This window comes from Balaenoptera acutorostrata, chromosome 18 (assembly GCF_949987535.1).
Source record: "Balaenoptera acutorostrata chromosome 18, mBalAcu1.1, whole genome shotgun sequence".
Lineage (NCBI taxonomy): Eukaryota > Metazoa > Chordata > Mammalia > Artiodactyla > Balaenopteridae > Balaenoptera > Balaenoptera acutorostrata.
In genome coordinates this window covers 62,124,742-62,137,326 of record NC_080081.1, presented here as the reverse complement: position 1 = coordinate 62,137,326, position 12,585 = coordinate 62,124,742, and the positions used below count along the sequence as shown (strand labels likewise).

At 39.8% G+C, this 12,585-nt stretch overlaps 1 pseudogene; it reads right to left on the bottom strand.

Annotated features, from left to right (window-relative positions):
- The window catches only part of LOC114238462 (calcium-responsive transactivator-like), a 40,088-nt pseudogene extending 37,259 nt beyond the window's left edge, over positions 1-2,829 (bottom strand).
- Between the last annotated feature and the right edge of the window lie 9,756 nt (positions 2,830-12,585).

Sequence of the window (12,585 nt, the reverse complement as noted above, 5' to 3'; positions counted from 1 at the left end):
TTCCCGCTTCCTCTGCCCCCTCATCTTTCTTTCTCTCTCTCTCTCCATATGCATACACATATACATACATATACACTCTGTTGGTTCTGTTTATTTTCCATAAAACTAGTTTTCCATAGAACTTAAAAAATTTTTTAAATAAAAAAAGTTAGTTATAGCTCTATTTTTATAACCCCCAATAGATTGAGATATGCATTTGGACAAACCTAATTTAAGGGCCCTTCTCCCCCAAGCATCTTCCTACTGGCTTTTCTATACCACTTGAAATTCCTACCTCACTTACATAAGGTAAGGCCTTGATGGCTCCTGTTAAAATATGGAAACAATCAGGCCAGTATCAGCTGTCAGCATCTTAATGGGCTATGCATACAGATTTTCTGTCCAGTCACCCCTGAGAAATCTGTGCAGACATGTTCTAGATATGTTATTGGGTCCCCTGGCAGCTAGAAGTCCTCATGAAGCTCTATCTAGGTCACAGGTGGGCCTCCGTTGACTAATTTATGTGCTTAAGTACATCCTGACTAGCTCTGGAAAGGATTTAAGATGGTGTTCAAAGAAATATGTAGTGCAGCAAGGTCAGATGGATAAAAAAAGTGAGGCAAAAGGAAAATGATGGTAGAAGAGGATGGAGCCAGGAGCAAGGCAAATATGCAAATTACATTTCTTGAAATTCTGTGTGCTTACAGAGGTGAGTTATGCAGTTGAGTTAAAAACTTCTAGGAGAATGTGTGAAGGGGGCTAAAGGGAGTCACATAACATAAAAGATAAAGAATTAATCCATTGCTTAGACAAGTCCAAGTCCTTCTGTTATTAAGACCAGAGTGAGATTTCTTCAGTAGATCTTCCAAGAGAGAACTCTGGGTAATATAAATAATAATGTCTGCAACATCTTTGGACTAAATGAAGTGACTCACTTCAAAGGGCCCCTTTTGATGATACTCTTCATTTAGCCAAGAGGATTATATCAAAGTGCAATTCAGTAGAAGCACTTCTGCAGGTACCTGCAATGATGCATCCCAGGTGTAAAATCACCGGTGATCTGGTTTCATCCAGGGATAAGTTATAAATTATCTAGTTGTTCTCAAGTGCCAGTCTGGCATTCAGTGATGAGAGTTCCATGGGTTCATGATGAAAATTAAAAACACAGTGCAGTCAGTAGCGAATTTTCCATAACACTAACTTTCCATAAAACTTCAATTTAAGAGACTGTCCTTTTGTTATATCCTTACTTGGTAAAGTAAGTTAGCAACCTATGCCAGTAACCATCATAAATTTGTTTTAACTAGCCTGTGAAATATAAAAATCTGGGAAACCACTGACCTAAGAGAATGGAAAGACACACAATCCTCCATGAATATTATTTTTCTCAGCAGGACTTTTGATGGCTTTATAACTTGCAGCAATATGCTAGAAATGATACCCTCTGACAAATATCTGGAATGCAGCTCTCCAATATTACAAGTTTAATACAAAACCATACGTTTTAAAAATCAGTCAATCTGAAGGTCGCATTGATATACTGTTATAAAAATTTAGGAACAAGACAAGGACCATGCCTGACTAGAAACCACCGCCGCTGTCCCTCTGAGTTGAGCCAAGGGAGGGCAGGGCCGAGAGGGTCATCGAGATGTTATTTTGGATGTTCACTAACTCACAGACAAATAGATGAGAGAGATGCCCAAGTTTTACACCACTGAGCACTGCCACAATAATTCTAATCCGAGAGCATTTTAAAGTAGGCACAACCAAGTGGACCATTAAACATTTGGACCATTCAACAACAACAACAACCAAAACTCCAAACAAAAGCTACACAGTAATAATGCCTACAGAATCTTTAGCTTTGAGTAATTGAGCTGTTTTGAATTTCTTGAAAGATGAACAACTGTGTGGTAGTTGATGACATCATCTGGTAGACAGGAAGTGGCCATATATAAATAGTTAATAATTATTGAGCACTGTTTTAAGCATTTTATGTGTAAATACCTTTAATCCTCACAACAACCTTATAAGAATCATTACTTTTATATTCCCAATTTACAAATGAACAAACTGAGGCCAAGAGCTATTAAATAAATGTCATCCAATGACTATGAGGTAGAACCAAGCTTGAAACTCTTGCAGAGAGACCCCAGAGACCATACTTACAGCAAGATGTTTCCACTGACTCCATACCTAGCTATAAGTCTAGAAGAAGTTGGGAGATGGTTGCCAGAAATGGTGCCCTTGATCTTAGAACAGTTGATTTGTGGCCATTCTTTCTGGAAGTAGCCAGATCACAAGGACAGTTTTCTTGGAAGGCCATTTCTAGCCTGTAATAATAAAATTGTATCATCTTCAGATAAGAGGGTGCTTCTTGTACTATTCTTTGGAGTCCTTGGCCTCCAACTCATCATAAGCAACATCGAATTGTTTCAATATGAGCTGAGAACAAGGGGGATGGGGAGTAGAGTGTGACTCGGGTGCTCAGAACATATCTTCATTCTACACACAAAATTTTATTGGATTGGCCACGTCACCCCTGAAATCTCTGGGTCATGGAAGGCACTGGGGAGCAATCTCTGTGTGAGCGTAAATGTCTGTGGTGTCTCTGTTGAATTCTGGTCCCTTTGCCCACAACAAATTCTATTCCACTGAGTCAAAGACCTAAGAAAGATGAAAAATAAACTGCAAACTGTCTTTCATTAGGCCTACCCGACTTCTTCCAAGAAAAGAGCATAAGAATGGTCAACAGCAGATTAGCTGTGCGTAACGCTGACCTTCTGCGATGGAGGTAGAACCAGCAGTGAGCTCATCATCAGTGTGTTCCCCACAGCTTGGAGCCGCCATGATGTGCTTCCAGCCTAGAAGCCCTCCAATCTCTCACCCCAAGCCCCCACTCCAATTTATAAGTTGTCATCATGGCAATACTCCATGCCCTTTGGGTCTCTGGCTGCTGTAATAAAGGCTCTCTCCAGTCGGTGAGTCAGTAGAAGTTCAAAGTATTTGCAAGTGAGGAAATCACGGGTACACAGAGCTAACAAGGGTCCGGCTTTTGAGACCATTTTCCCCAGTTTCCCTGAGCCCACATATTGCGCTTCTGCCTCTAATCTTCCTGGCAGAGTTTAATCTCTTGGTTTTGGGCCGCTCAGGGGATCTGTTCTCCTTCTACCCAGATACTTCTTTTTTAACTCAAACTTTTCTCTGCTTTCCTAGCCTTTCCTTCTTTGTAACCAGCAGTGTGGAGTCTCTGTTCTTTTTGCACTGAAGATCTTTTAAAGTCTCCAAGTTTCTCCTGGGGAAAACAACGTTGTTTATCCACAGTTATCTGTCCTGTGGTTGACACATCTACATACAATAGACTATCCACAAGAGGCCAGTACAATTAGTGGAGGATGAGGGGGCCAGAAATAGAGCTACAGGAGAAACAGAGCTACAGGGGCACAGAGGACATTGCCAGCATAATTTCCCTACTCTCCAAATTGTTACTTTGGACTTAACAGAGGAAGGTTAAATATTCATGCGCAGATTCATTCAACAAATGTTTATTGGTAAAGCACTGTCTTAAAGCCAGTCATGGACTTACTCGGGCTCTGCCTTTAAGGAGTTTTTGGTCTAGTAGGAAAGCTGTGGCATACATTATATGATCTAAAGATTATATTACAGGCAGAAAGTGATACAGCTATAAGAAATGTACAAATAAACTGCTGTGGGTGTTCAGATTACTGAGAAATCAGAAATGAATCAAAGTTTTAAAAAGTAGGAATAAGAATTTATAGTGGGAGTGAATGTAAAGGTCAACTAGTTCATCTGATTCACTTTATAGATGTAACAAACAGAGCCAAATATGGTTTAAAAAGTAAAAAACAAGGTAAACAGTTTAATTGTGACAAAATTGTTCTAAAACACAAGTCTCTGAATTCCTAGCCTGGAGCTATTTTCTCTATACCAAGAAGCTTTCCCCAGTAACCCAAGAATATGTGGACCACAAATTGAGTCTAAATTAGCAATAGCCAGCAAAGCTGTTTTTTTAGAAACGAGGATGACTATATTAATTGGAGAACGTCTTAGAAAAGACAGGAAAGAACTCTCTGGTTATATTTGGCATTGATTCATTTCTTGTTATAAGAAACTACATCCAAAAGAGAGCTATAAAAATAAAGGAATAAGAAACGAGAACCTAAGAAAGGTTATGGAAATCAGAGTTATTTAGTCTGAAAAAAGAAAGTTAATGGGGGAATACTTTAGCCTTCAGGGATCAGGAGGTCCCCGAACAGCTGTTCTCCATTTCTCCAGAAGGCAGAAAACCAGAGAAAATAGACTTGACTATCAAGCAGAAAAGATGAAGTTAGATGTAAGGAACAGGCCCCTGATCTGAAGGTCTAATACACAGAGAAAGGAAGGTGTTGGATGCTGTGTCTTGCCTTTCTCTCTCAGTCTTTATACCTGGGAACCAATACCTTTCCTAGAAGTTCTGTAGACCTGCCTGGAAGTGAAGAGGGAGTCTTTTAAGCCTTTTAAGGATTCTTCCCAGATTTGGAAGATTATTCCAACCCTAACACCCCTGCTCTATTTGCTCTTATAAATTAGGGGAAAGCAGAAAGATAAAAATAAAATGCTACATAATATTTCCTGGCAATTATAAATAGAATGGGATCAGGCATTTCCATAAGGTGTCTGATCTGAAAGAGCTAATGAAGGATCTTGTTTTGCAAATAGCCATTTTGGGGTCAAGGCTAAACAAGAGACTGGGAAGGAGCCATGCTTGTTTCTCTAGCCTTTCCATGGAATTTCCAAGCCTTCCCATTCCCATTCTCCCCTTCTCCCTCTCCTGGATTATCATTCTTCAAAACATCTCTCAGTTGTTGGTTGATGAATCTCTGGTTGGTTGATGAATTATTAACTGAGGATGGCATAAGTCCCTGGTTCCAAAACCTGGGCATAGAATCATCCAGAAAGTTGAAAATAAAATAGAAAAGTCAAGGTCCCACTCCAGAGATTCTGACTTAGTAGGCGGAAAAAAACTCTCCAGGTGGTCCCAATGACCGGGATAATTTGAGGATAATTAAGTCGCGATATTTTTCCTCTCCTGGAGGCATTTTCACTTTAACAGGGATCTCTGGAAGACCTCTGAAAATTTTCAAATCCCCAGTAATTCTGAGATGGTGAAATTTCTGATGTAGGTGCTCAGAGAAGTAATTTTGGGGATTTCATCCCCTGAATCGTTCCGTATGGACTCCACCTACTCTGCAGACTTGGTAGTGACCTTGGCTTTGCAAAGGGCAGTGTTGCCATTGCATGGGAGTAACTCTAAAGAAAGGAGCAGAATGTCAAATCCTAGGACATGTGGCAGCATCCTTAGGGAGGGAAGAAGTGAAACATGAGGCAGGCAGACCAGCAGACTGATTTCAGGGCTCCCCGTTGACTGTATAAACCACTCTCAACTCGTGTCTTGTATTTGCCACAAGAGAAGACAGAGGAGAGGCTCAGGAAAAAATAAACTTTGTTATACTCATAGGTCCATGGCGGCACACTGCGCAGGGCCACATGGGAAAGTCTTACCAGGGTGGTCAGAAGGCAGAAGACAGGAGGGAAGGGAAGCTTTAGCCCAGAGCCTTTATTGGAGTTTCCTTAGGAAGAGCAAGGCAGAGCAGGGTCAACAGTTTAGGACTGGCTACTTTGAATAATTTATGCAGGCTTTGGGCTCTAGGGGTGGTCCCTAGTTGCCTGGCACCTGGCCCTGGGATGACTAAGGCAGAGGAATATTGTCCCTTGGGGCATATGGGCCCAATAGAGGAAGTAATGCTCTGGACTGGTTAGTTTGCATATCAAGGGCATGTTCCATGCTGGGTCCTTTTTTATATCTCTATGAATTTGCTAGCCTGGGCGGAGAGAGGTAGCCTCTCCCCAGCCAGAAAGATTTTCTAAAGATGTCAAAACATCATAATAATCAGAAAATTAAAAATATTTACAATACAGTTGGTTTCCTATCTAAGGGGCTTTATTACTTACTATTATTTTTACTTTTTTACCACATCCCATGGGCTTGCTCCCGTAGTATTGTATGTTGCTGAAGTTGTTCAAAAATCTAGAAAATCTAGAAGACTTGACAGTTTTCCTCCCCTCTTGAGACAGTTTAAAAAAATTAGCTAAGGAAACTAAAGGACAACAAGAAATGAGCCTGCAAGGAAATAGGCTATGAATTGTTTACTGACCCTTAAAGCTCCCTCAGACTTGCTGCACTGATCCTCCAGCCTGGACAGATAATCAGAGCTGTTCTGAGAAATTCCTTGCTTCATAAATTGGAGTACTTGAGTATCACACTGACAGGAACTCAATATTTTTCTTGGAAGGATTTGGTCAGTCTGAACTGGCTGTCCATTACTAAATGGAGTAATGCCCAGGTAGTGATTACCAACTAGTGTTTATCTCAACTATAGTGTGCCAGAGCCACGCTTCTAAAATCTCTTCTTCCTAGTAACTGCCTAGTTAGAGACTGGATTTCCCAGCCGACTTTGCAGCTAGGCATGGCCGTGTGATTAGATTGTCCCCCAATAAATAAATTTGGGGACAGTCTGACGTAGGTCACTTCAGCCTAAGCTAATTGAGAGAAAATTGCTTGCCCAGGACTCTCTTTAATTAAGTGGAAAGCACACATACCAGGGAGCCACTTGCTGCCATGGAGAAGAGGCTAATGCCCCATGGGAGCAGAGCAATGGGATGGAAGGAACCTGGGACCCTGAGGCATCTCCCAGAGTCAAGTCAACCTGCCAACCTGAAGTACTCCCCTTGGGACTTCCACGTAAGAAATAAACTTCTATTTTATTTAAACCATTGTATTGTGGGTCTCTTTGTTATGACTGCAGAGATGTTACCTAATTAATATACATAATTATAAGTTGCCACTTTTTATTTTTCTAAAAGGAATTACGGTTTTCACAGAAACAAAGAACCTTAGAATGTAGAATAAATTAAAGGTCATCTTGTCCAACTTCCCTCCCATGCAGAAGCCCCCTCTACAGTATCCCCTCAGGAGGTCCCTCAGGCTCTGTGCCAACCCTTTTGTGATGGGATCTATACCACTTCACTAGGTGGGCCAGACCATGGGGCTGCTTTGATTATACTGCGGATGAAGAAGGTCTCTGACCATGTCAGTAAACAAAGGATGTTGTGGCCATCAAGCCATCAGCCTTTGCAGCCACCCCCAAGGGTGCACCCTGACGGGATTCAGGATGGAGAAAAGCAGGATACTGGCCCTGGATAGTTAAGGTGCATATCAAAGGAATAATTTCAATAAGCCCAGACTCTTGCATCTTCCCATGCATAGAAAAGGGCTAAATTCATTAACTTGAGATCTGGTTTTCTTTAATTAACAGTAATCTTTTGATGTTTCCACTACCTGTTCTTTTGTTTGTTTGGTTTTTTGCAAAAATTCCTATATATCCTGGGTCCTTCCTTACCTCTTCAGCATGGTCCCTCAGAACTATCTGAGAGGCTGTCTCCTGGGCTTAAGTCCTCAGTAACTCCACTGAATGACACATAATTCTCAACTTTTAGATTGTGCATTTTTTTTCAGTACACAGTACTTTTATATCTTCCCCCATGACCAATGATGTATTGTGTTGCTACAAAACTAATTGGCCTATGAATCGTCTAACCCCTCCCTCCCCCAAATATGTTCTATGTAATAATGATTCTAGAAGATATTCCTCAAATAAAGCATTTTGGAGCCAAATAAATTTTGAAAATACTTATACTACACCTCCCCCTGAATAGTTACAGAATATATTAATATTTTAAGGTGTAGAAAAGTCTGAAATAAATTTGTTTAACTTGGTTTAATCCAGAGTTTAATAAACATATTTGGCCATAAACCACCCCTAGATGCTTAATTTTTTCCTGAATAATATCTGTCACTATCATGTAAAACTAGTGTGTTCTATAAAACACATTTAGGAAATGAAGATCTAACCCATGACCTGACCTAAATTGACACTGTTTCCTAGACCACTGAGCAGATCAGCCACAGATACACAGAATCTAACTCTACACTGGATAGAAAAATGTTGGAATTTGTTTGTCTTGCTTGGTTATTGGATGTTAGCCCAGTCAGCAGTAAACAGGAAATGTTTTTATTTGAGAATATACCAAGAACTCCAGAGACAAAGGAAATACACACCCCAAATAAAATCCTTACGCAACAAACCATGAACACATAACTAAACTCTTCCTTCCCATAACTCCCTTTTGCAGGGCTTACTAATAGAGAATCTAGTCTTTACTGATAAGAAAACCTGGTTTCTCTTCTGTTTAATCTCAGCCTGGTTTAGTAGGAAGAGTATAGGTTCTAGAGTCAAACAGAGCTAGATTTGAAGCCCACTTACTGTCTTTGTGATTTTGGAAAAAGTTATTTATTCTAACTGAGCCTTAATTTCCTTTTTTATAAAGTGGGAACAAAAATACCTCATTATGTTTTGCAGGCATTAAGTGAGATAATGCCAGCAAAGCCCCAAGCAAAGCACCTAGCACATAATAGGAGTTCAAAAAATGTAGAGTTATCTCTAATTCTCTACTCTCACCTCACCCTCCCCTTTTTAGATGTTTCTGTCTGTTTCAGATTGACCTTACCATACATTTCATTACTATAGGATGCATCCCATATTCCTTAGCCAAATCCAAGAAATTTGTTTAACATCCATTTAAAACTAATGAATATAATTTGTTCATCTTGCTGCCCAGATAATGTCTTTCTCTTCCTGATAGTTGTTATAGGATATGAATAGTCAGTCCATCTTCTTTTGTCCAATGAAAATTTTGAGTCCCATCATTGAGGGTGCTGTGGTGCCTTTTTACTATAATAATTGATTAATATTTGAAAAATATCAAAGATGGATATATTAACATTTTCCAACTAAATTGGTTTTTTTCCCCTTCTTTATGGGGACAGAATATTATGTCCATAATTAATTTTCATTTATTCCGCTTCAACTCTGTTTTAACAGATGAAGGCACTAAGTGACACTGAAAGTCAAAACTACACTTTTAGTAACCAAAGAGTTTTTCAGGAACGGAAACAGGTCAAAAGGCTAACTAACGGTTAGGAATTTGTTTGAAGTTTTGTTGGTTCGTCACATTTGTAAAAGGCACAAGTTTTGTTTGTGGCTATCATTGAATAGCTTGTGTCAGACAAACCCTCCCCTGAGCACAATTATAAGAGCTTAATAGCATTTTTTTTTTAAACCCAGCTATTTGAAGATCTCAGAGAACGACCAAGGCAGCCAGGACTTCAAGGGCTAAAATTCCAGAGAGATCCCTTGACATAAAAATCTGATAAAAAATGGAACAAGAAAGGAATGTTACAGGCCTCTCATATTCATGAGCATAGGTGCAGAAATGATAAACAAAATATTTACAAACAGAATTCAAAATACATATAAAATGAATGAATCATCATGACCAAGTTGAGTTTATTCTAGGAATGCATGGTTGTTTAACATTAGAAAAATCAATCAATGCAATTCTCTGCCTTAACAGAATAAAGGGGAAAAATTATATGATCATCTCAATAGATGCAGGGTAATTATTTGGTAAATTTCAGCTCCCAAAGGACTTGCAGAAAACTAGAAATAGAAAGGTAGTTCTTAATTTAAAATTAAAAATGTTTCTGCAAAAACCTACATCAAACTTTGTATTTAATGGGGAAATATTAAAAGCTTTTCTCCTGAGATCAGTAATAAGACAGTAATCAGCGCTGCATCAGTTCTAATCAACATTCTGTTAGAGGTTCCGGGCAATGAAATAAGGCAAAAAATAAAGAAATATCAAAGATGTAACTGAAAGTGGGGTCCAGCTGCTCGCTGCTCAAAAGCCAATAAAGAGGCAAGGTTGGTGGAAAGGAAAGTTTGCTTTACTTTGGAGGCTGGCAGCTGGGGGGGGGGGAGGGGGAGTGGGGAGAGGAAGGCAGACTCTTGTCCAAAGGCCGACTCCTCCCCTCTGACAATCAGGGGGCAAGAGCTTTTATAGACGGAGGGAGGGGACTACGTGCAGAAACAGCACCGCCAGCTCTGACAGTCATCTTGAAATTGGTCATCGGTGTTCTGACCATCATCTTGATTGTTCTAGGTGCAGTTAATCTTCAGTTCCAGGGTCTGTTTGTTCCCATTTCCTTGAGGCCAAATCTTGGAATCGTGGCAGCTTATGTCATGGCTGCAGTCTGGTCATCATGTAGTTAACTTCTTCCACCTGGTGGGGTTACAGTATCTACAAGACAGCTCACAGGATAGGGCTCAGAGTATTATCTATAGCTCTTGAGGAGGAACTAAAGGTCCTTAACTATGTTTAATAACTAAACTATTATTATTTGGTCTCCTTTGACTGTTTTCCTTTGTTTCTACATTTTCTCACTTGTCTGATCAAACTTATTCTTTGACTGAAGTTTTTCTACAGACGAAAGGCAGGCTGAGTACATGGTGTGGGCGTGGGGTTGGGCAAGGACCATAGGGTCCTGCTCCATTTCAAAGACTTGAAAGGAAAACATAAACCATCATAATTTGCAGACAGTATAATTGAGTGCATCAAAAAACCATAAAAATAAACTATTAAAATTAAAAGGTGAATTTAACAAGGTCTCTGGATACAAGGTCAATATACGAACTTCAACTGTATATCTAAACACTAGAAACAACTAGAAATAAAAAATTTTAATGATACTTATATTAGCATAAAACATTAAATACTTATTAAAATATGTGTAACACCTCTACACCTGAAACCACAAAACAGTAGGGAGGGAAATCAAAGAAGACTTAAATAATGGAGGAATATACCATACTCATGGAGTGGAAGACTCAATATTGAAAAGTTGTCAATTCTCCCCAAATTGATCTATAAACTTAATGCAATTTCAATCAAAACTTTACAGGGTTTGTGTGTGGGTATGTGTATGTGCATATGTATGTAAATTGACAGGTTGTTTCTAAATTTTACATGGAACAACTAAGGACCAAGAATAATCAAGACAATCTTAAAGAATCAAGTTGGAAACTTACCCCAATGGATATCAAGACTTACACAACGCAGGACTTCCCTGGTGGCGCAGTGGTTAAGAATCCACCTGCCAATGCAGGGGACGTGGGTTTGATCCCTGGTCCAGGAAGATCCCACATGCTGCAGAGCAACTAAGCCAGTGCACCACAACTAGTGAGCCCTCATGCCACAACTACTGAAGCCCGCGCACCTAGAGCTTGTGCTCTGCAACAAGAGAAGAAGCCACCACAATGAGAAGCACACGCACTGCAACGAAGAGTAGCCCCTGCTCACTGCAGCTAGCGAAAGCCCGTGCGCAGCAACGAAGACTCAACGCAGCCAAAAATAAATAAATAAAATAAATGTATTAAAAAAAAAAAAAGACTTACAACGCTACAGTAATTATGACAGTGTGGTGTTATGCAAGGAGAGACAAAGATTAAAGGAAAAAAATAGAGTTCAGAAATAGTAAAACACCTATTATGTCATTTGATTCATGAGAAAGATTACTACTGAAAAGCAGTGAAAAAGTATAGTCTTTTCAATAAATAATACTAAGTGAATTGTATATCTAATTGGAAAAAATAAATATTGATTTCTACTTTGCACCATTCATTACACCAACTCCAAGTTGACTGTGGACTTAAATGTGAAGATAACATAGGAATGTAACATTGGAATGTGCAAAGATATCTTTCATGGGATACCAAAAGCATTAAGTATAAAGAAAAAAAATGGATAAATTGGACTTATTAAAGTTAAGAACTTTATCAAAAAAGATGAGAGTGAAAAAGCAAGCCTCAAAAAGGGATATTTATAATACATATATCTGATATATCCAGATATCAGATATATATGTATATGTAATAACACGTATAAATCAGTAAGAAAAGATAGATATTACTCACTCTTCCTTCCCCAACAATGGACAAAAATTTTCACTAGGCATTTCACCAAAGAGGATGTCCAAATGGTCAATAGACATATGAAAATGTGCTAAACATCATTAGTTATGAGGTAAATGCATATTAAAGTCACGGTAAGAAAGCACCTCCCGTGTACCTTTTCTTAGGAATTTACTAGAGGAAACGTTCTGCTGAAGTTGGAGATTAAACCAAGAAAGAGGAAGATGTAGGATCCAGAAAACCGAAGATCCAACACAGGAGGCAGGTGCAGGGTGTTTCCCGGAGAATGGTCAATGGAGAGCATAGTGGAGACCAGTGTAGGTCTTGAGAACATCTGGTCCAGACTGAAGCAGATCAGAAGTTTCTGGGAGAGCTGTCTTCAAGAAGATGAAATTTGTTCCACACCTACAGGAGTTTTAAAATATAAGATAGGGCCTTCCCGGGTGGCGCAGTGGTTAAGAATCCACCTGCCAGGCTTCCCTGGTGGCACAGTGGTTTAGAGTCTGCCTGCTAATGCAGGCGACGCGGGTTCGAGCCCTGGTCTGGGAAGATCCCACATGCCGTGGAGTGGCTAGGCCCGTGAGCTACAACTACTGAGCCTGCGTGTCTGGAGCCTGTGCTCTGCAACAAGAGAGGCCGCGATAGTGAGAGGCCCGCGCACCGTGATGAAGAGTGG